The sequence below is a fragment of the Sander lucioperca genome, chromosome 4, assembly GCF_008315115.2.
Source record: "Sander lucioperca isolate FBNREF2018 chromosome 4, SLUC_FBN_1.2, whole genome shotgun sequence".
NCBI classification, from domain to species: Eukaryota; Metazoa; Chordata; class Actinopteri; order Perciformes; family Percidae; genus Sander; species Sander lucioperca.
Window position 1 is genome coordinate 42580595 of NC_050176.1, and position 20966 is coordinate 42601560.

General features: G+C 39.9%; 2 protein-coding genes and 1 pseudogene across 4 annotated transcripts in view; all 3 read right to left on the minus strand.

The window, feature by feature from the left end:
* LOC116050951 (E3 ubiquitin-protein ligase TRIM21-like) overlaps positions 1 to 3353 on the minus strand; it is a 40423-nt gene extending 37070 nt beyond the window's left edge. For all 3 annotated transcript variants that reach the window (XM_036000569.1, XM_036000568.1, XM_031301174.2), the window contains exon 1: positions 3234 to 3353. The gene's annotated coding sequence lies outside the window, so the exon portion shown is untranslated. The remainder of the gene's footprint in view (positions 1 to 3233) is intronic.
* The window catches only part of LOC118494928 (E3 ubiquitin-protein ligase TRIM39-like), a 214681-nt gene that overhangs the window by 104526 nt on the left and 89189 nt on the right, over positions 1 to 20966 (minus strand). The window lies entirely within an intron of this gene.
* LOC116050939 overlaps positions 6510 to 20966 on the minus strand; it is a 31643-nt pseudogene continuing 17186 nt past the window's right edge.

Below are 20966 nucleotides of genomic sequence, written 5' to 3' on the forward strand. Positions count from 1 at the left end.
AAGTCGGGGACGGTGCCTAAGGAGTGGCAGACCGGGGTGGTGGTTCCCCTTTTCAAAAAGGGGGACCAGAGGGTGTGTGCCAATTACAGGGGTATCACACTTCTCAGCCTCCCCGGTAAAGTCTACTCCAAGGTGCTGGAAAGGAGGGTTCGGTCGATAGTCGAACCTCAGGTTGAAGAGGAACAATGCGGATTCCGTCCTGGTCGTGGAACAATGGACCAGATCTTTACTCTCGCAAGGATCCTGGAGGGAGCCTGGGAGTATGCCCAACCGGTCTACATGTGCTTTGTGGATCTGGAGAAGGCGTATGACCGGGTCCCCCGGGAGACACTGTGGGAGGTGCTGCGGGAGTACAGGGTGAGGGGGTCCCTTCTCAGGGCCATCCAATCTCTGTACGACCAAAGCGAGAGCTGTGTCCGGGTTCTCGGCAGTAAGTCGGACTCGTTTCAGGTGAGAGTTGGCCTCCGCCAGGGCTGCGCTTTGTCACCAATCCTGTTTGTAGTATTTATGGACAGGATATCGAGGCGTAGTCGGGGTGGAGAGGGGTTGCAGTTTGGTGAGCTGGGGATCTCATCGCTGCTTTTTGCAGATGATGTGGTCCTGATGGCATCGTCGGCCTGTGACCTTCAGCACTCACTGGATCGGTTCGCAGCCGAGTGTGAAGCGGCTGGGATGAGGATCAGCACCTCTAAATCTGAGGCCATGGTTCTCAGCAGGAAACCGATGGAGTGCCTTCTCCAGGTAGGGAATGAGTCTTTACCCCAAGTGAAGGAGTTCAAGTACCTTGGAGTCTTGTTCGCGAGTGAGGGAACAATGGAGCGGGAGATTGGTCGGAGAATCGGCGCAGCGGGTGCGGTATTACACTCAATTTATCGCACCGTTGTGACGAAAAGAGAGCTGAGCCAGAAGGCAAAGCTCTCAATCTACCGGTCAGTTTTCGTTCCTACCCTCACCTATGGTCATGAAGGCTGGGTCATGACCGAAAGAACGAGATCCAGGGTACAAGCGGCCGAAATGGGTTTCCTCAGGAGGGTGGCTGGCGTCTCCCTTAGAGATAGGGTGAGAAGCTCAGTCATCCGTGAGGAGCTCGGAGTAGAGCCGCTGCTCCTTCGCGTCGAAAGGAGCCAGTTGAGGTGGTTCGGGCATCTGGTAAGGATGCCCCCTGGGCGCCTCCCTAGGGAGGTTTTCCAGGCACGTCCAGCTGGGAGGAGGCCTCGGGGAAGACCCAGGACTAGGTGGAGGGATTATATCTCCAACCTGGCCTGGGAACGCCTCGGGATCCCCCAGTCGGAGCTGGTTAATGTGGCTCGAGAAAGGGAAGTTTGGGGTCCCCTGCTGGAGCTGCTACCCCCGCGACCCGTTACCGGATAAGCGGAAGAAGATGGATGGATGGATGGATGTTGCTGTATACCATGTGTAGACAACACCATGTAAATTTCATGTTAATCGGATGATCTGTGTCACATACAACTATCTTCCTGTTGTCAGTAGGTGGCGCTATGACTATGACTTAAGATAGGCATGTAGATGTCTTCAGAAATTTAGGGCAGATTGGACAGCGTGAAGTCAATTTACAACAGCTTCTTGTGTTTTGGTGAAATATGAAAATTGCCGCATCCCAACCCTGGTGTGTGTTTAGGAGCGCTATGGATCCCGCTGGCCAAGCCCGATCTCAATCCCTGCTGAACTTTGTAATTTTCCCCAGTTCTGACATGTATTGCAATTTTCAGTATGTGACTCTGAGAGCCACTGACCAATTTTTCTGATATGAAGACGAGATGTGTGTGACTCAAACATCTCACATTTACCAACAAAACGTACAGCGAAAGACCGTGCAAAACACTTCAGACCGTCCTGCCAACCTGTATACATTTTAACATCAATGTACGCTGCAACGATTTTTCACTCTAAAGTCACTGAAGTTGCTGCTGTTTCAATCCTGTCTGCTGTCTGCAGCGGGTGGGGCTGCTGGTCAGTTCCCCCCCGTGACTGACGCGTGCACACACACACAAACACACACAGTGGATGCAGGAAAAACCAGAGATAAGATGTACACGATGACCTAAATTGAGGACAGCTACGCTCGTTATTGTAAGTGCAATGATAAGTTAAAGTCCAATAAGTACTTTATCAAACCGTATGAATGTGTGTGTGTGTGTGTGTGTGTGTGTGTGTGTGTGTGTCCCAGGCCAGGATAGGAATTTAACTAACAATGTAAAGATCAACAAGCCACTGACACATTTGTTAAAATTTGATTCATTCAATAAATTATTATTTTTTGTCTTAAATCCACCAGCCATTTTCATATTATACCAACATTTTCAGCATCCTTAGACTTTTTGGTTACTATAGGAACACTTTTAGTTTTATTCTCCCCGAAACAAGTTTCTAAGAACTATACCTTTTTTTTTGCAATTTTCACTGTCTCTCGCAACTTCATTGCAACAAAAATACAAAAGACATTGCAACTTTCATCACAATTTTTTACAAAAGCTCCCGCAAATTCAACGATTTTGGGCCACAACAATCTCAAAAAAAGGCTGCAAAATCCTGGTTTGGACCTTTTGATGCCATAGTGGAGTCCAGTTACTACTTTTGGTAGTACTAATTTTTACCATGTTTGGATTCTTAAAGACTGGATTGTTTTCTGTTAAAATGAATTCTACACCACGTCTGCCCTATCGTGTTGTGCACTTTGGGTCCAGAATCCTTTTCCTGCCTCAGCACTCAGCCAGCCCTGACAGAAGTGTTTTAACTTGCACCGAGCTGTGCACAAACAAGCCCATTAAAGTGGGGCGACAAGCTGAAGCAGTACTCTGATAAAACAGTACAGGCTATGTCCACACCCTGTTGTGTAGACCAGTTTTTATTAAAGAACACTGCTAACAAAGCTCTGCTGACTGTCCATTTCCTCCAGCTGCTTCACATTAAAAGCCTCCCACTGGTTCTCTGGTGGAAAGCTTTTATTGTGAAACAGCCAGAGGAAATAGAGAAAGTAGTGTGTAGGAGGCGATCAGTAACCAGTTCCTAAAGTCCTGAGAACTGACACAGAGAGACTGTTTAAAGCTGTTAAAGTGGACTACTGTATAGTGGGCCTGCAGACAAACAGCCAGAGTTATATTGTTAGAAATTAGTAATTAAAATTAGAAGAGTGGAACTTCCTTTGTGAGTAGAGCTGAAGTTTAGTGTTAATCCTGGTTGTTGAAAGTGTAAATCTGATCAGCTGTACTCACCAGTGTTTGGCAGAGACTCTGCTGTGTTGTTGAGAAAGACCTGATGAAGTCAGTTTGACTTTTCTTTCAGAGAGAAACAGAGTCTTGTCTCTACTGCAGCGTGGCTGACACTCTGACAAACTTAACTTTAATGTCTGGAGTGTGACGTTGTAGCTCTCCTCTTTCCAGTGTTGCTCCTCCTCTTACTGCAGCTCTGTGGTTTGTTTCCTCCCTCTCATGTGCACTCTTATTGTGAAATACCAGGGTGTTGTCTGGTTGATATGGAGCAATGGTCATGGTATAACTAATGATTTATTATGTGTGTTGAAACGTTAATGTGCCTCAGCTTTATTTTAACCAGAAGAGTTTAGTTTATAGTTTATTGGACACAAAGAGAGAGACGTCACACACATCTGCAACGTTGCATCAAATCATACAACAAATATAACATGTATCATCAACAAGACAATCAGAATATCAAGAAATAAAATATATACTTACACAGTAACTATAGGTCTTTTCACACATTGAATATGTAACATTGGGGAGTTAAAAATATCACCAAAGATAAAGAGAGTTACTTCCTGTTTGCTCTCATGTTGTATGTAAAGTCTTTTGCTGGATTCATTCATTCATCCACACAGTTTACATGAATGAAGATTGAAAATAAAGGTTTTTAAACATCTTCCTCTGTAGCAGCAATATAGTATTTTATTCTTATTTTACACATTACATTATAGCACTTCTATTACTATTAATAGAAGTGCTATAATGTAATGTGTAAAATAAGAATGTTTTAGATATGTTACTATAGTTCTGACCTGTTTCTGTTATTTAGTCTACCCTCATTGATATTAGTTTGATTTATTGTAGTATGTTGTATTAGACGTCATTAGTTTTAGCAGGTGTACCTAATAAACTGGCAACTGAGTTTATTTCTCAAAAGAGGAACACAATATGTGAGTTAATTCTACTTCTACCAGTTCACCAGATTTCAGATTTAAAACAAGACGAGAATCAAGAAAACGAGACTTCCAGAAAGTTCTTGAAACCAGTAGATTTTCTCTTTATAAACTGGTGAAGATGGAGGAGATGGAGTCTCCTCCTGAAGGAAAACATACGTGAGATTGTTGGTTGTCCTCGTCCATCATCAGTGATTATTCTGTACATGACCAACAGTGTGTTCACTCTCATGTATCAGGAGTGATTGGTGGTCAGCGTGGCAGCAGTACAGTAACTTTGTCTCATCATTCCTTTGTGTTGTGATCCATCTAGTGGTTGTTCTGTGTCACAACACCAGTTAGTGATCTACATGGAGGCCTGTTGTTGCTGCTGCAGTGTAGCAGGGAGTCATGGAGACGTGCTCAGACATGAGGAAGGCTTTCAGCTCTCAAGAAATGTTCAGATGTTTAAATTAATACCCTGCACTTATCAGTTATTGTTGTTGGACTCTTTCAGAGAGATTATACAACATTTGTTGTCAGTATTGAAATGTGGCTTTAAACAATAATGTCAAATTACAACATAGAAAACTAAAGTTATTATTATTGTCAGACGTTACCCGCAAGAAGAAGCTCTGCAGAACAACTATAGATGAAAACAGGAAAAATGTCTTAGGTTCTATGGCAGGCCGTTTTAACATTTAATCGAACCACACTCCTATCTGTAATTAAATTTTAGATATTTATAATAACATTTCTCCTAGTCAAAATTATATTCTAACTAGTCAGAATGGTATAAAAGATATCGACAATAACATTCTTACTTGTAGCAATTGTTTTTCAAGATATCTACAACTTTGATTCTACTAGTCAAAAATAAATTTAAATCCTTAAATAGTATAAGTGGCCTTTTTAACATTTAGTAGCTAGACTGGATATTTATTGCAGATATCTGTATTTAATTCTTCCTAGTCAGAAAGAACTTCCTAGATATCTGCAATAGATTTTATTAGAACATGTCCACATCCTGTTGTGTAGAACAGTTTTTATTAAAGAACAGCACTGCTAGCAAAGCTCTGCTTACTGTACATTTCCTCCAGCTGCTTCACATTAAAAGCCTCCCACTGGTTATCTGGGGTAAAGCTATTAGAGAATAATTAGAGGAATTAGAGGAAGCAGTGTGTAGGACGTAATCAGGAAACGGTACCTAAATCCAGAATAAACCTTAGATATCTGCAATAGATTTCTTACTAGGAAGAACTCCAATTTAAGATATCTATAATCCAGTTGTTACTAGTTATCATTTTAATTTCAGAAATCCAAAATGAAAAACAGATATCCACAAAACATTTTTAGATACATTAATTTGCATATTTACCAGTCATAATGCCAACTGTGGTTATCCATAATTACATTTGTAGTCAAAATGTACTTTAGATATTCAAAATTACATTCATGATATCTGAAATTAAAATGATTAATCGTAACAACTGGATTGTAGATATCTATATATATATATATATCTATATATAACTGGAGTTCTTCCTAGTAAGAAATCTATATGTCAATGTCATTCTTAATATTGAGACCCTATTTTATAAATGGGATTTAGACTTTCATTCAAATTATTTTTCAACATTTCGACTTTATTCTCAAACTGAAAAAATAAAAATAAAAAAAACCTATCTCTGATTTATTCTTTTCTTATGCCTGGCACTAATATTGAAAGTTCAACTTTATTCTCGACATTATGAATTTTTTCGAAAATCAAAAACATAAATGAAGATCATCCTCGACTGAAATACAACTTGTGTGTAAACCAGCTTTTCTGTTCAGTGTATGTTGCTCAAGTCACTGCTTACTCAGGCCTTGTGTTCAACAACTGCTTTATTTTACAGTTTTTATTCTACAATCACATATTTACAGATTTCTTTGACTCATAAACCATCTTACAGTATTCATGAAACAAATAAAAAATGGCCAAAGTGACCAGTATTTATCCAAAACACTTTGCACACAAGATAGAAACATCCATTAACTTTTTATACCCGGTATAACAACGACACATACTGTGTTCTGTAGACATTATGGGATGTAATAGGCCTCACTCTTCAATGAAGCTTCATGACACAATGAAATATTCAGCAATATGTTTTCTGTGGCTGCACATCAAATACAAATAAATATGTATCTGATTACATAATCAACATATACATTTGATGCATCATGACACATTATGTGGATGATATCTATTTAAACCTCTGTTAAACCCACATACATTTATTATAACTTCAGAAGAAATCAGTTTCTAAAGACACCAAATATGTCACAATGAACTTTGATTCAATTTGCAAAGAATTGCTGCACATTTAACCATATGATAATAAATGGAATAAAGTGTAAATCAGTCACCACAGGAAACAGATTCTGTAGAAAATAAGATGTAAAATATATGAATATGTACATTTGTTCCCTTTATTGAAAATAAATCAATACCTGAAATGAGATCAGTGATTAGTTTACTCTGACAGGAGAGATGATCAGAGGGACAGAGTTTTCACCATCATCATTCCTACAGGGATTGAAGTATGGGAAGAGTTTCTCAGTGAAGGAGCAGCCAGTAAAGGAGTAGATAAGAGCTGCAGCATCTACGTCATAAAAGGAGACCAGACCCTCCTCATAATCCACAAACACCCCCACCTTCTGAGGAGGAGACTTCAGAGAGAGAAGGACTGAAGGGTCATCATTAGCTTCGTACTCATTTCTATTTCTCAACCATATTGTCCAGAAACCTTCTGAAGATTCGCTGTGATGCTCCCTTCCTGTTGATCGACTCTCTGGCCACTACGAAATCCCATTTAGTCTTTCCTTTAACTTGACCCTCAAAGTAAAATCTGCCTGAAGAGAAACTCTGTTTTCCTAAAACACTAGCACACTTAGAAAATCTCTCTGGGTTGTCTGGGAGATTCTTCCTCACATCACCAAGATTCACTTGTTTCCCATCATCAGACAGGATGAGTTCAGGATGTGCTGTATCAGGATCAAGAGTCACATCAACTGCAAACTGCTGGACCCTCTTCAGCTCAGACTCCGGGAGCAACTTCTTCATTTCTTTACTGAGTGTCTCCTCCAACTGAACCACAGCTTTCACCACAGTCCCCTCATATGATGAAGGATGGACACTGACCTCTGTCCAAGACTTGGTGGGTGGAGGTTGTTGGATGTTTAGGGACTGGACACTCTGGAGAAGATGGAGGTGGTCTTCAGAGCGTAACACCTGCTCCACCTCAGTGCTTCTCTTCATCAGCTCAGAGATTTCCTGTTCCAGCTCTTTGATGAAAACTTCGGCCTGTTTTTCTGTTGTTTTCTGCTTCTCTTTGATCGTGTTGATGAGCTCATTCAGGCCTCTCTCAACAGACTCCTTCAGAGAAGTGAAGACCTGAACACCTTCTGCTATCTCTCTGTCTCCATCTTCCTCACTGAGGTCGACTGAGTGTTTGATCTCCTGAATCTTCAGTCGTCTCTTCTGGATCATCTGCTGAATTTCAGCCTCTGTCTTCTCTAGCTCGACCTTCTTTCCTTCATATTCTTCTGTCAGAGGAACAACATCATGCTTCTTGTGATCTAAAACCATGCAGAGCATGCAGACACATGTCTGGTCGGTCTTACAGAACAGCTCCAGAGGTTTATCGTGCTCCGTACACATCCTGCATTCCAGGTTCTCCACAGGGTCGATCAGCTGATGTCTTTTCAGACGTGAAGCTGTCAGATGAGGCTCCAGGTGAGTCTCACAGTAGGAGACCAGACACATCAGGCAGGACTTCAGTGCCTTCAGTTTGGTTCCAGTGCAGACGTCACAGGGAACTTCTCCTGGTTTGGACACTTGTTGCTCTGAGCTGCTGCTGCTGGCTTTCTGTTGAGCTGACTGTCTGAACTGAGCAACCATCTCAGAGAACAAAGTGTTGACCCTCAAATCAGGTCTTGTAGTAAAACCCTTACACAGGGGACACAGGTACTGGTCATTGGTATTCCAGTGTTCAGCGATGCAGTTTTTGCAGAAGTTGTGACCACATGGTATGGTGACAGGATCAGTAAACACATCCAGACAGATGGAGCACAGAAACTGATCTTCAGATGGCAGATAGTTTGCAGCAGCCATATCTACACATAGTGAGAAAGAAAAGAAAACATTTTATTGAAATTACAGTTTTAATTAAAGCAGCAAGCAGTGGTGAATGGGCCCTCGCACATTCGCGTCGGGGATACTGATGGAGCGCTGGTCAACGTGGCTGTGCATTTCCGGGATAATAAGACATTATTTTGCGTGGAGTCTGTGGCACTGAGAAAGATTATACATTGTATTTTTATTGCATTGTACATTTTGTACCACAATATGGCAATAGAGAACATACACTAATGAAACGTCATGTTGCTGTATACTTTGTGTAGACAACACCATGTAAATTTCATGTTAATCGGATGATGCGTGTCACTTACAGCTAACTTCTAATAAATTCTACACCTGCATCTGTCCTATCGTGTCGTGTACTTTGGGTCCAGAATCCTTTTCCTGTCTCAGCACTCAGCCAGCCCTGACAGAAGTGTCTTAACTTGCACCGAGCTGTGCACAAACACGCCTATTAAAGTGGGGCGACAAGCTGAAGCGGAACTCTGATAAAACAGCACAGAATATGTCCACACCCTGTTGTGTAGACACGTTTTTATTAAAGAACAGCACTGCTAACAAAGCTCTGCTTACTGTACTGTATTTCCTCCAGCTGCTTCACATTAAAAGCCTCCCACTGGTTCTCTGCTGGAAAGCTTTTATTGTGAAACAGCCAGAGGAAGTAGAGAAAGTAGTGTGTAGGAGGTGATCAGTAACCAGTTCCTAATGTCCGGAGAAGTGACACAGAGAGACTGTTTAAAGCTGTTAAAGTGGACTACTATATAGTGGGCCTGCAGACAAACAGCCAGAGTTATATTGTTACACATTTCACAAGTAATTAAAAGAGAGGAACTTCCTTTGTGAGTAGAGCTGAAGTTTAGTGTTAATCCTGGTTGTTGAAAGTGTAAATCTGATCAGCTGTACTCACCAGTGTTTGGCAGAGACTCTGCTGTGTTGTTGAGAAAGACCTGATGAAGTCAGTTTGACTTTTCTTTCAGAGAGAAACAGAGTCTTGTCTCTACTGCAGCGTGGCGTTGAAGCTCTCCTCTTTCCAGTGTTGCTCCTCCTCTTACTGCAGCTCTGTTATCAGGTTTTATGCCCTTCCTCTTATTTAAACAGTTATTGTGAAATACCAGGGTGTTGTCTGGTTGATATGGACCAATGGTCATGCTATAACTAACTATTTATTATGTCCTGAACCTCTGTCCTGAGTCTCAGCTTTACTTCAAACAAAAGAGTTTAGTTTATAGTTTATTGGACACAAAGAGAGAGAGATTACACAAATCTGCAACATGTCAATGATAACACAATAAAGTCCAACACTTGTTTCCATTGTGGATCTTGATGTAAAGACAACAAACTACCATCAGATCATACAACAAATACAATATGTATCATCAACAAGACAATCACTACATCGAGAAATAAAATATATTCTTACAAAGTAACTATTGGCCTTTGCCCACATGGAATATGTAACATTGGGGAGATAAAAAAAATCATCAAAAAGAGAAGTTAGTTCCTGTTTGCTCTCACAATGTATGCACAGTGTTTTATGGATATTCATTCATTCATTCACACAGTTTACATGAATGAAGATTGAAAATAAATGGAGAGACAGTTGTTTTTTTAACGTATGGCTTTGTATCAGAATTATAGTATTTTATATAGTAAAAAAGTGATGTAGTGTGTAAGTTAAGAATGTTTTAGATATGTTACTTCTGTTAGGGTTAGGAAACATGCCGTTCAACCAGGAAACCGTAGCAACACGCTGCACACAGTGTTAAGATTGAACGAGCCCCTGGCTTCTCTGTTCAGTGTTTGGAGTTCCAGTCACTGCTCACTCAAGGCTGGTGTTCAACAGCTGGTTTATTTTACAGTTTTTATCTTACAATCACATAGTTACAGATTTCTTTGACTTATTTCCCATAATCATTTCACTACCACTATTCGCAAAAAAAACCTAAAATATCTAACAGTAATTAACCAAATCACTTTTTAGACAAATTATCACACATTAGCTGTGTTTGAAACCGCTCCCCCATTCACTCACTCACTATTCTCTATATAGTGTTTATTAAATAGTGAACTATATCGGGAACGACCAAACCAGATTTCAGACACTACACTGAAAACACATCGTTGTGTCAGTAGATGTGCTGGTTATTTGTGTGATGGAGGCAGCAACAAACCCCAAAAAAATACTTCTAATACGTCCCTGAAACAAAGTGAGCACTCAGAAGAATAGTAAAATGTTGTATATTATATATGTTGTATGTTACATTTCCATTGTTTAGAAACCAAAGCCAGCTCCATTTTTCCTTTTCTGTTTCCACGGTGACTTCTGCCTCCTTTCCTCCAGGAAAACACGACCGCATTGCATTATGGGATACGGGAGTAACATGTAGGGTACATCGTACGTACACTCATATTAGCAGTGCGGGGTATTTGATAGTGGACTATATAATGAATGAAATTAACCACAGTGAATTTGAACACCACTACAAAGTGGCGAACACACTACATAGTGCACTATTTCCGTGATAGGGAACGTTTTCAAACACAGCTTCTGATTAACTTTGTCCATTCAGTTTTTATACCCAGTATTATAAATGACTACAGACATGTAAAAGGCCTAATGGCACATTCACATAGGATGTAAAGATGGTGCACAGTGGGCTGCATTACTCGTATAAATTTTATCGTTATCAGTTGTGTTTATTCATGTTACTTGTGGTGTCTGTGACGGCACCCATAGGTTTGTAAAAAGCCAAAATAAAACTCAAAGTGGGCGGCTCCAGATAGCTCCGGTCTGGGCAATCTTGGCAGTGCCTAACTCCCGGCTAATCCAAAAAAAAGCAAAGAGGTGGCAACTCGAGGAACTGCAGTTTTTGGCACTTCCGTTAGCTTACTTTTTTAGCGCTGAAGGTTGCCGCTTGATGTAGAGCTGTAGGCACAAACTACGTTTCTTTCCATCCTCAACCAGGGATCGAAACGATCAAAATGATGCCAAATTAACTAAATGATTGCAGATTTCTATAAAGTCTAAATTCATTCTTATTAATTGATTGCTTTAATTAAACGGCGCCACACACATTTCTTGCTTAGGTTGAAATTTGAAACTCGCACAAATTATGTTGTGTCTTTGCATTGACTTTGTAGACATTCATGCCGCACAAAACGCTTGCAACGCATTCAGTGTGAACATGGCATTACTCTTGAAGGAAATGTTTTCTGTGGCTGCATATTAAATAGAAATAAATGGTTAGAAGGCAGCAGGAGGAGGCGTGTCCACACACTGTGGAAAATGACGTTAAGGCTGGGGAGAAAACAAAAACACACCAACCACACTACAAGCAACCAAACGAGAAAATAAAACAAAACACAGTCACACCAGACCAGAGAGTCACCGGGGCGTGACAAAACGAAAATACGGTGAATCTTAAAAGTGGCGATTCCATCCTAAATATGCTTTTAAATGAAAGTTTGACTCGGGTACATTCACAAAAAGACCCTAGGTTGCATTTTGGCGAGAGTTACGCTTTAAGTCTTCTTTGATTTTCCTGGAGCTGATCATTGGTTGAGCCTTTGCCATTTTGGCTATTCTTTGATCCATTCGAATGGTAGTTGACCGTTTTTTCTCACGTCGTTCAGGCTTTGGATGCCATTTGAAATCATTTTGGCTGAGCAGCCTATACTTTTCTGTACTTCTTTATATGTTTTCCCCTCTCCAATCAACTTTTTAATCAAAATATGCTGTTCCTCAGAGCAATGTCTGGGGAATTTCAGTGTGAAATGCACTATAACCAGCATGCACAACATTTGCTTCCTTCTTTCCTTAAATATGGGCCATAATTGACACCTCACTAATTGAACACAACACTGCTATTATTTTGATGACTCTACAACACTTGCTAGTAATTTATTTGCTATGTAGAAATATCACTTCTACCAAAAAATTTGATTTATGAGGTTAGTGATGTTGGACTGCTATTATTTTGAACACAACTGTATATTTAGAATAAGCACTAAGGAGAGGGACTTAGTTTCACTAAGAATTGGTTTATTTTGCAAATGGCAATATATCATGATCATTCTTTTGGTGCTATTGGAATAAATAACACTTAAAAAAATGTTTTTGAAAAATCTCAACAAAAATCTTCCCACTAAACTGAAAAAGGCTGTTGCTGCAACTTTGTTTGTTTTGGTGCTCAGCGTGGCAGCAAAACTACAACAAACTAAAGTTATTGTTAGTGTTCGTTTTACCATTTAGTATCTAGAATGGGTATTTATTGCAGATATCTGTATTTAATTCTTCCTAGTCAGGAATAACTTTCCAGACATCTGCAAAAGATTTTATTAGAATACGTCCACATCCTGTTGTGTAGACCCGTTTTTATTAAAGAACAGCCCTGCTAACAAAGCTCTGCTTACTGTACATTTCCTCCAGTGCTCAAGTCACTACTTACTCAGGCCTTGTGTTCAACAACTGCTTTATTTTACAGTTTTTATTCTACAATCACATATTTACAGATTTCTTTGACTCATAAACCAGCTTACAGAATTCATGAAACACATAAAAAATGGCCAAAGTGACCAGTAATTATCCAAAACACTTTTCACACAAGATAGAAACATCCATTAACTTTTTATACCCGGTATAATAACAACACATACTGTGTTCTGTAGACATTATGGGATGTAATAGGCCTTACTCTTAAATGAAGATTCATGACACAATGAAATATTCAGCAATATGTTTTCTGTGGCTGCACATCAAATACAAATAAATGTGTTTCTGATTACATAATCAACACATTAATAAGATGCATCATGACACACGTTATGTGGACGATATCTATTTAAACCTCTGTTAAACCCACAGACATGTATCTAAACTTCCAGAAGAAATCAGTTTCTAAAGCCACCAAATAATGTATACATGTCAAGATGAAGTTTTGATTTAATTTGCAAAGAATTGCTGCACATTTAACCATATGATAATAAATGGAACTAGAACTGCAAGCAGTTATGACGGGGCCCAAGCCACCCACGGCAGTTGCCCCTGACGGCCCGGGGAGTGCGCGAAAGCGGAACCCGAAGCCGGGCGGCAGGGAGGCAAACGTCGGTAAATATCGAGAGGTGCGAGCCACGACGTCTGCGGTACGTCGCCGTTGCAAACGTAGCGGTCAATAGTTCACCTCCATGCATATACAGATTACCTTTAACAATGATATACGGATAGGATTGGGGATGAAAAGTTCAACTGACACGTTACCGCGATCAGCTTCGTCGGAAATTAAGAATCAATGCCACTGACATAACCAATCACACTATGACAGACTCTCCACTTAGCACCAACTGCAATGTTTAATTGTAAATGAATGTAGCCTACTGGCAGTCTGGCACACGTGGGTGCTCAGTATTTTCATCGGCGCCTATGAATGGTGTTGATTTTAGATTGAAAAAGTGAGAGAAAAGAGTTGCATTTGTCCACTGTGAAGGTTGTAGAAACTTTGTCAAGTGGGTTAAGAAGTTTGTTTATTGTAAAAAACCAGGGGAGCACACAAAAGCAAAAACCAAAACCAAGGTAGGAGGGAAACATCAGTAAATATTGAGAAGTGTGCGCTGCAAGGTCTGTGGTATATTTCCATTGCAAATATGCCATTAACATAGAGTAAAAGGGCCAAAACTCGTCTACGTTGATTATAGCGCCCCCTAATGGCCGTTCTTCGCCAAATTTGGTAAAGAGCCTTAGAGCGGCATGCCGAACGACCATCACAAGTTTCGTGTTGATTGCATTTACTGACAGAGATATTGCAATTGAAATTTCCCATTTAAATGCATTGCATTATTGGCCAAAATAAATAAACGTTGCTTATAGCTCCCCCTAAAGGCCGATATTCGCCAAATTTGGTAAAGAGCATCGTAGTGGGATGTTGAACAATGAACTCAAGTTCTTTGCTGATAACATTTAATTTGGCCGAGATATGATATGATAAGTTTGTGGTAGCTAGCTATGAAAATTTGTTTGGACGTCAAATGCGCATACTTTAACGTAGCAAAATTCGTTGAGTCGCACGGCCTAGAACAAGTTCGAAACAGTTGGTTTTGCACATTGCGCAATATTGCGAAAAATATTTTAAGCAGAAATGGGTGTGGCCTATATCATGTGATTCAGCTTGATTCAAGGAACACGGAGATGTAAGGTTTTCTAATGTGCGATGTGTAATGTGCGAGTTAAAGGCAAAAAACTATTATAGCACCACCTAGTGGTCCACATGTGTAATATTTGGTAGGTGTGGTCCATGACCCATTGTCCATCTACCCTATGAATTTAAACTTGTTCACATTAGTGTAAGTGGTGAATCTAGACTTGGGTCCCATAGGCCACGACCACTTTGACCCCTCAGTACCCCACTCTAGGGTTGGCCTCAGGATTGGCCCTAGATTGTACTCAACAAATTTTGTAAAAATGGGATGAGCGGTTCTTGAGATATAAACATTTTGTACTTTTAGCGTCCCCTAGAGACCAATTTTCGTAAAACGTGTGGAGGACCTTCAGAGCCTCACGGCAAACAAGAATCTAAAGTTTGGCATTGATGTCATTTATTTTGGCCGAGATATGGCAAAGTTGGTGTTTTCATAGTTAGTTACACAAATGTGTTTGTGCGTAATATGCGCAATTTTTATCCTATCAACATTCTTTTTATTAACTTTTTGTCAGGCCCATCTGGAGATGCTACCTGCAAAATTTCGTACCGATCAGTCGCACGGTCTAGAAGGAGTTTGAAAAAGTAGGTTTTTGATAAATCGCGATTTTTGACACATAAAAGTTTAGGCAGAAATGGGCGTGACCTATATCATGTGATTCAGTTGGATCCAGGGAACGCGGGGATACATGGTATTTAAATGTCCGGTGTACGGTGTGGGAGTTATAGGGCCAAACATGTTTTTTCTGCTATAGCGCCACCTAGTGGTGGAAGTGGGTCAATTGTTGCGCCTGAGGTCCTTTCAGACCAGTACTGAAAATGGCAACCCCCCCACCATGTATGGTTTAGGCTGTAGTCGGAGTTTTAGGCGGCGAAGAAAAATAATGTATGATTAATCCTTACAAAAACAATAGGGTTCCACAGCCCTGCTGTGCGAACGGCATAGCTCTTGCTACCGCCGGTTCTTGCAGACTCAGGCTTGGGCCCCTAATAAAGTGTAAATCAGTCACCACAGGAAACAGATTCTGTAGAAAATAAGATGTAAAATATATGAATATGTACATTTGTTCCCTTGAGTAAAAATAAATCAACACCTGAAATGAGATCAGTGATTAGTTTACTCCGACAGGAGAGATGATCAGAGGGGCAGAGTTTTTACCACCATCATTCTTACAGGGACTGAACAATGGGAAGAGTTTCTCAGTGAAGGAGCAGCGTCTGTGATAGCGGCGTCAACGGCACAGCTGACCCAAAACATTTCCAATGAAAGTTAACTTCAGAGCATTGTAACAAATAAGTTGTTTAATCCGATGAATCACATTATATACTAGTTGGAGAGATGTTGTATGTTCCACTGTGGTTCCTGAATTACTTAAATGAATACAAATGTTTTGAGACAGTTTTTTATTTCAACTCCGTAATGTTGACAGAGAAATGGCGGAGTGACATTTTAAGTGATGCGCCGGGTGCTCAAATGGCTCTGCGTGTGCTGTCAGGTTGATTTGAGCACATTCTAAATGTCTAGTTGACCAATCAGATTGTCTGGATGGATCTACTTGTTGTATAATCATTCATTAATGATGAACCACTCAGTATGATGCATAATACATTCACTAATCATTAGTGCTGAGTCACAGTTAATCAATAACTACTCATTAATTAACCAGTCGTTCCTCATTCGCTGCTCATTCATTGATATAGTAACTACCAATCTGTTTATCAGTAATTACTGTAATCATTAGTGCTGAATCACAGTTAACTAAACAGTAGTTCCTCATTTGTTCCTCAGTAACCACCTACATTTTTGTGTACGTCATTGTCCTTGCTTCTCGGTGCTTGAGCCCTAATTATTATTTTACATGTTCTCTTCCCTCAGCAGCTACTAAGTTTCCTCCCACCCTTGGCTGGCTCTGGTCCATCTAGAAAGGGTTTTGAAGTCTCTATCGGCTATTTAGGGCCGAGCCCTCTCAGTGCCAGATCAATGTCATTTACCTCAGAGAGAAATTCTGAAGAATATCTGCAAGGTGTCTGTGTGCATCTGATCCGAGGACGCCAACACACCTTCATAAGTTCAGAGTCCAAGTCTCAAGTCTAACAATACGTCAAACCCTGTCCAACAGATGTCAGCCAATTAGAAATGTGATTTTATTTCCTGCTTCTTCCCCCTTACCTGCCTGAGGGGAAGGGCTAATCAAGATTAGATAAGTTAAAATAGACTTTATTAATCCCACACTGGGGAAATTCCCGTGTTACAGCAGCTCAAAAGAAAGAAATTTACCCACATCAGAATAACACAAATACACATTAAGTAGACATAGGAGAAACAATACAGTATAAGAAATAGTAGAAAAAAATAGAATTAGTTATAATAATAGTAGTAAAACTAACACATTTTCACAATAACCACCCTTATATAAACAGACAGTATATAAACAGATAGGGGTGAGAGGTGTTGCCCATGATTGAAGCCAGCCTGGCTAACATCCTCCTCTCCTCCACCTCCCCTATGGTGTCCAGAGGCTAATCATTGCTGTTTGTTACTCACCTGTGTTCGGTTTTGGAGATGTGTACATGTTTTTTTATGATCTAACAGGTGTCAGACACATTTAAGCTCTCATACAGAGTTTTTTTTTATTTTTTATAATTTATTTAGCGCATTTAGCAGGACCAGGGCAGCAGCTGGGAATACGAAGCAGGTGCCGCCACAATCCAAGGAAATCTGCAAGAAAGCACAAGAACTGAGTAATATGATTTTACTAACACACTCAGGTGTGCAGTGGGGGGGAGGTGGCTTCTAGGGCTCCAGCAGGGACGTGCACAGACTTTAAATTTAAACTAAATGTTAAATAGGACTATATTAACACATTTCTGACTACCTTACCAATTTATTTTATTTCCCTTACGCAATTATTTAATAGATTTAATAAATTCCAACAAGTAATCAGTTCACACAGAGACTTTTTAGCATTCACCAGGTTAATCACCATCAGCAAAGGAGACTCTGCTACAATGTGCATGTTTCTAGTTTCAAGTATATAGTTAGAATAAGCACCAAGGAGAGGGACTTAGTTTCACTAAGAATTGGATTATTTTAAATGGCAATAAATCATGATCATTATTTTGGTGCTATTGGAATTAATAACACTTCAAAAAATCTTTTACGAAAATCTCAACAAAAATCTTCCCACTAAACTGAAAAAGGCTGTTGCTGCAATTTAGTTTGTTTTGGTGGTCAGCGTGGCAGCAGTACAGTAACTTTGTCTCATCATTCCTCTGTGTTGTGATCCATCTAGTGGTCGTTCTGTGTCACAACACCAGTTAGTGGTCTACATGGAGGCCTGTTGTTGCTGCTGCAGTGTAGCAGGGAGTCATGGAGACGTGCTCGGACATGAGGAAGGCTGTCAGCTCTCAAGAAATCTTCAGAGTTTAAATTAATACCCTGCACTTATCAATTATTGTTGTTGGACTCTTTCAGAGAGATTATACATTTGTTGTCAGTATTGAAATGTGGCTTTAAACAATAATGTCAACTTACAACATAGAAAACTAAAGTTATTATTATTGTCAGACGTTGTGTCTTAGGTTCTATGGCAGGCCGTTTTAACATTTAATCGAACCACACTCCTATCTGTAATTACATTTTAGTGTGTTCAACAACTGGCCTTTCATTAACTATTCTTGTGTAACCAGGTTCTAATCAGCCTTCAAGATTACCTGCAAAAACACCTCAAGGTCTGGGATCACTACTTCAGTACTTTTAGTAATGTCCTGGTTCGAGGGATAAAGATAAAATAGATATCAAATGAACTGACACTTAATACTAATTTGTCTATGGCTGTAGATGATTATTGACTTCACACAGAGAATGAAAACAAACACACAGTAACTCTTTTCAATAAAATAGTATTATTCAAAATGTCCAAAAACACATATTACACTCCCATTTCCCACCCCAAAACACATATGTCAACAAAATATGTTCTGGCCAGAAACCACTTTTTTTTTTAAGTTTAGCTGCAGCAATAGTCTCTTTAATTTAGTTGTGCACAACCCAGTACCTGTTTGAGCTCAGTCTAAAAAAAATGTATCCGACACGATCCTCCAAATCCACAGGAGGGAAAGACCTTACTGGTGAGATAATAGAAATGAAATCCAAACTCAGGCCTGAAGTTCGGAGTCCAGTCCGCTGTCCACCACGCTCTCTCCTGCTACGGCTAGCAGAGTGGAAACACACCACTCCTCCGTCGCACCCGCGCTGTCGCTCTCACAATCCACCACACAGTTGCACAGTACAGCTATGTCAACAGAAAAGTTTTCAGACACCACCATCAAAAGAAAGAAAAAAATAAATCCCTTTTCAGGATGTTATTTCCTTATTTTTTCTTGCAGAGCTAAATGTTCGCCGTTTCTCCCTCTGTAACAGGCTAAGGAAAGTGGGCTGCCACCTAGTGGGCATTACCGCAAAGTGTTTGCCACTGCTGAAAAGTGTTGAGAATTAAAAAATGACTCGATTAAAACAAAGTGGCATAACCTGAGCTATTTGTGTCTGATTAATAAGTGAAAAATAGGAAACTCATACTTTGTGTTTTTACTCATGTATTATATCTGAAGGAATATTTTAGCTTCAGTTCTAATTAGCTTGGATGAATGTACAAAATGTCCTATTATGATGACAAATATTGATCACACAAATCATATCATCCCTGCTTAAAACTTTAAACACAACCAGCCAATTTGGGGTGGGTTACACTTGCACTCTAAAGTTTGTGTTGATGATGGGAAAGTTAGCAAAAACATAATGACTGACTGGGACCTTTACCTACATCGAAGAGATGACCTTGTCAATTCGGCATACAGTGAAATTGCCTGAATATCTGTTTACACAACTGTTTGCCCTGTAATTCCAGAGTTCTTCCTCCTAATAACTCAGCTGTACGTAGCTTTACGTGTTGAGAGTTGAAAGCAAATAAATAGTAACGCAAACATTGCTTCTTCTAATTGAACTATACGCCGAATTATTAATTGGTCTTTATTATTTCAGAAAATGTATTCAGTCAACTTCTTTGACATTTGTGCTTTAACATTTCAGACCAAATCCTCTTTAATTGTCACATATTGTAATGGAGTTTGGCGTGACGTTTTCTCCAGACAAGAGAACAGCAGATATCGGCTGTAGGGACTCCTGTATGAAGCCTAGCTCACAATAACAGTATTCTGGCGCCATGTTAGATACATTTTATTAATGTAGTGTAAACTAAGTGTGTCAGTAATTAGCTTGAAACAAGCTACGGTTTGCTGCAGCACAACTAGCTAGCTGGAGGTCCCCGTTAATCCCCGGGCTAAAGAACGGTAGCTAAATTACCTCCGGTGGGAAATACGGCGGCGGTGTTCTGTTGTTCCTGTTGTTCTTTTTATTCCGCCTTTTCCTGCCTCGTTTGCCTCTTTTCGTTCGCGACTTTTTCGACGTTTTCTTGCCGTTATTGCCGGAGCCAGAGCCCTGTCCGTGTCTGCTGTGTCCGGGCGACACTGCACCACTCTCGGAGAAACCCACCATCGCTGAGCTCAGGATGAAAGCGGTTCAAACTCACGGTGATAAAATCACATGTAATAACAATAATAAAGATCTTCTTTCTGACATCACATCTCCCTAAACACACGGTCTGCCTGTGTGGAGACCTGCTGCGGAGGATGTTCTCTCCTCAGCATCACAAACACCGTCAACTTTGCTCCGCTGAGCAGCTTCCAGCTCTTTCAAAATAAGAGCAACAGTGTGGTTCCAGAAGTAAAAATCCCATTCATATTCTCAGTAAGTCTTCCCGTCGACCATGTAACTTTGTGTTTTTCTGGGCCGAAATTTCAACATTTTGTTGTTCTTTTTCTACACTTTTCTCTACGTTTTTGTCGATTTTATTCAAATTGTATGTCACTTTTTTGGCGTTTTTTTTAATTATGTTTTTGTCAATTTTTTAAGTTTTTTGTTTGTTTGTTTTGGGGTTTTTTTTAAAAATGTTTTTCACTTTTTTCCAATTTATGTCACCTTTGGCGATGTTTTGGGTTTTTTTGTCATTTTTTTTATTTTGGTTGTAGCAGTTTAAAGTGATATCAGAAGAACTGATTTAGGAATAACACCATTAACATTCCTGGTCTCAACAAACAAACTTTATTTCTGCAATTATGCCACAATAATTCAGACTTTTTCTTTCCTGTCTCAATATTGAGGAATATAACAAATAAAACATCAGACAACTAATTTACACCATATACCTCTCAGATCCTAACTGTCCCATCAGATTTGCACTTTACCTTTAATTTTAGATATTCAAAATGATTCAAATGATTTTTTTCTCCATTTGTGGATATATGGAATTGCTTTGTTTCTAGTCATAATTCATCAACACAATAATGGGATGCATCATGACACACGTTAGGTAGAGGA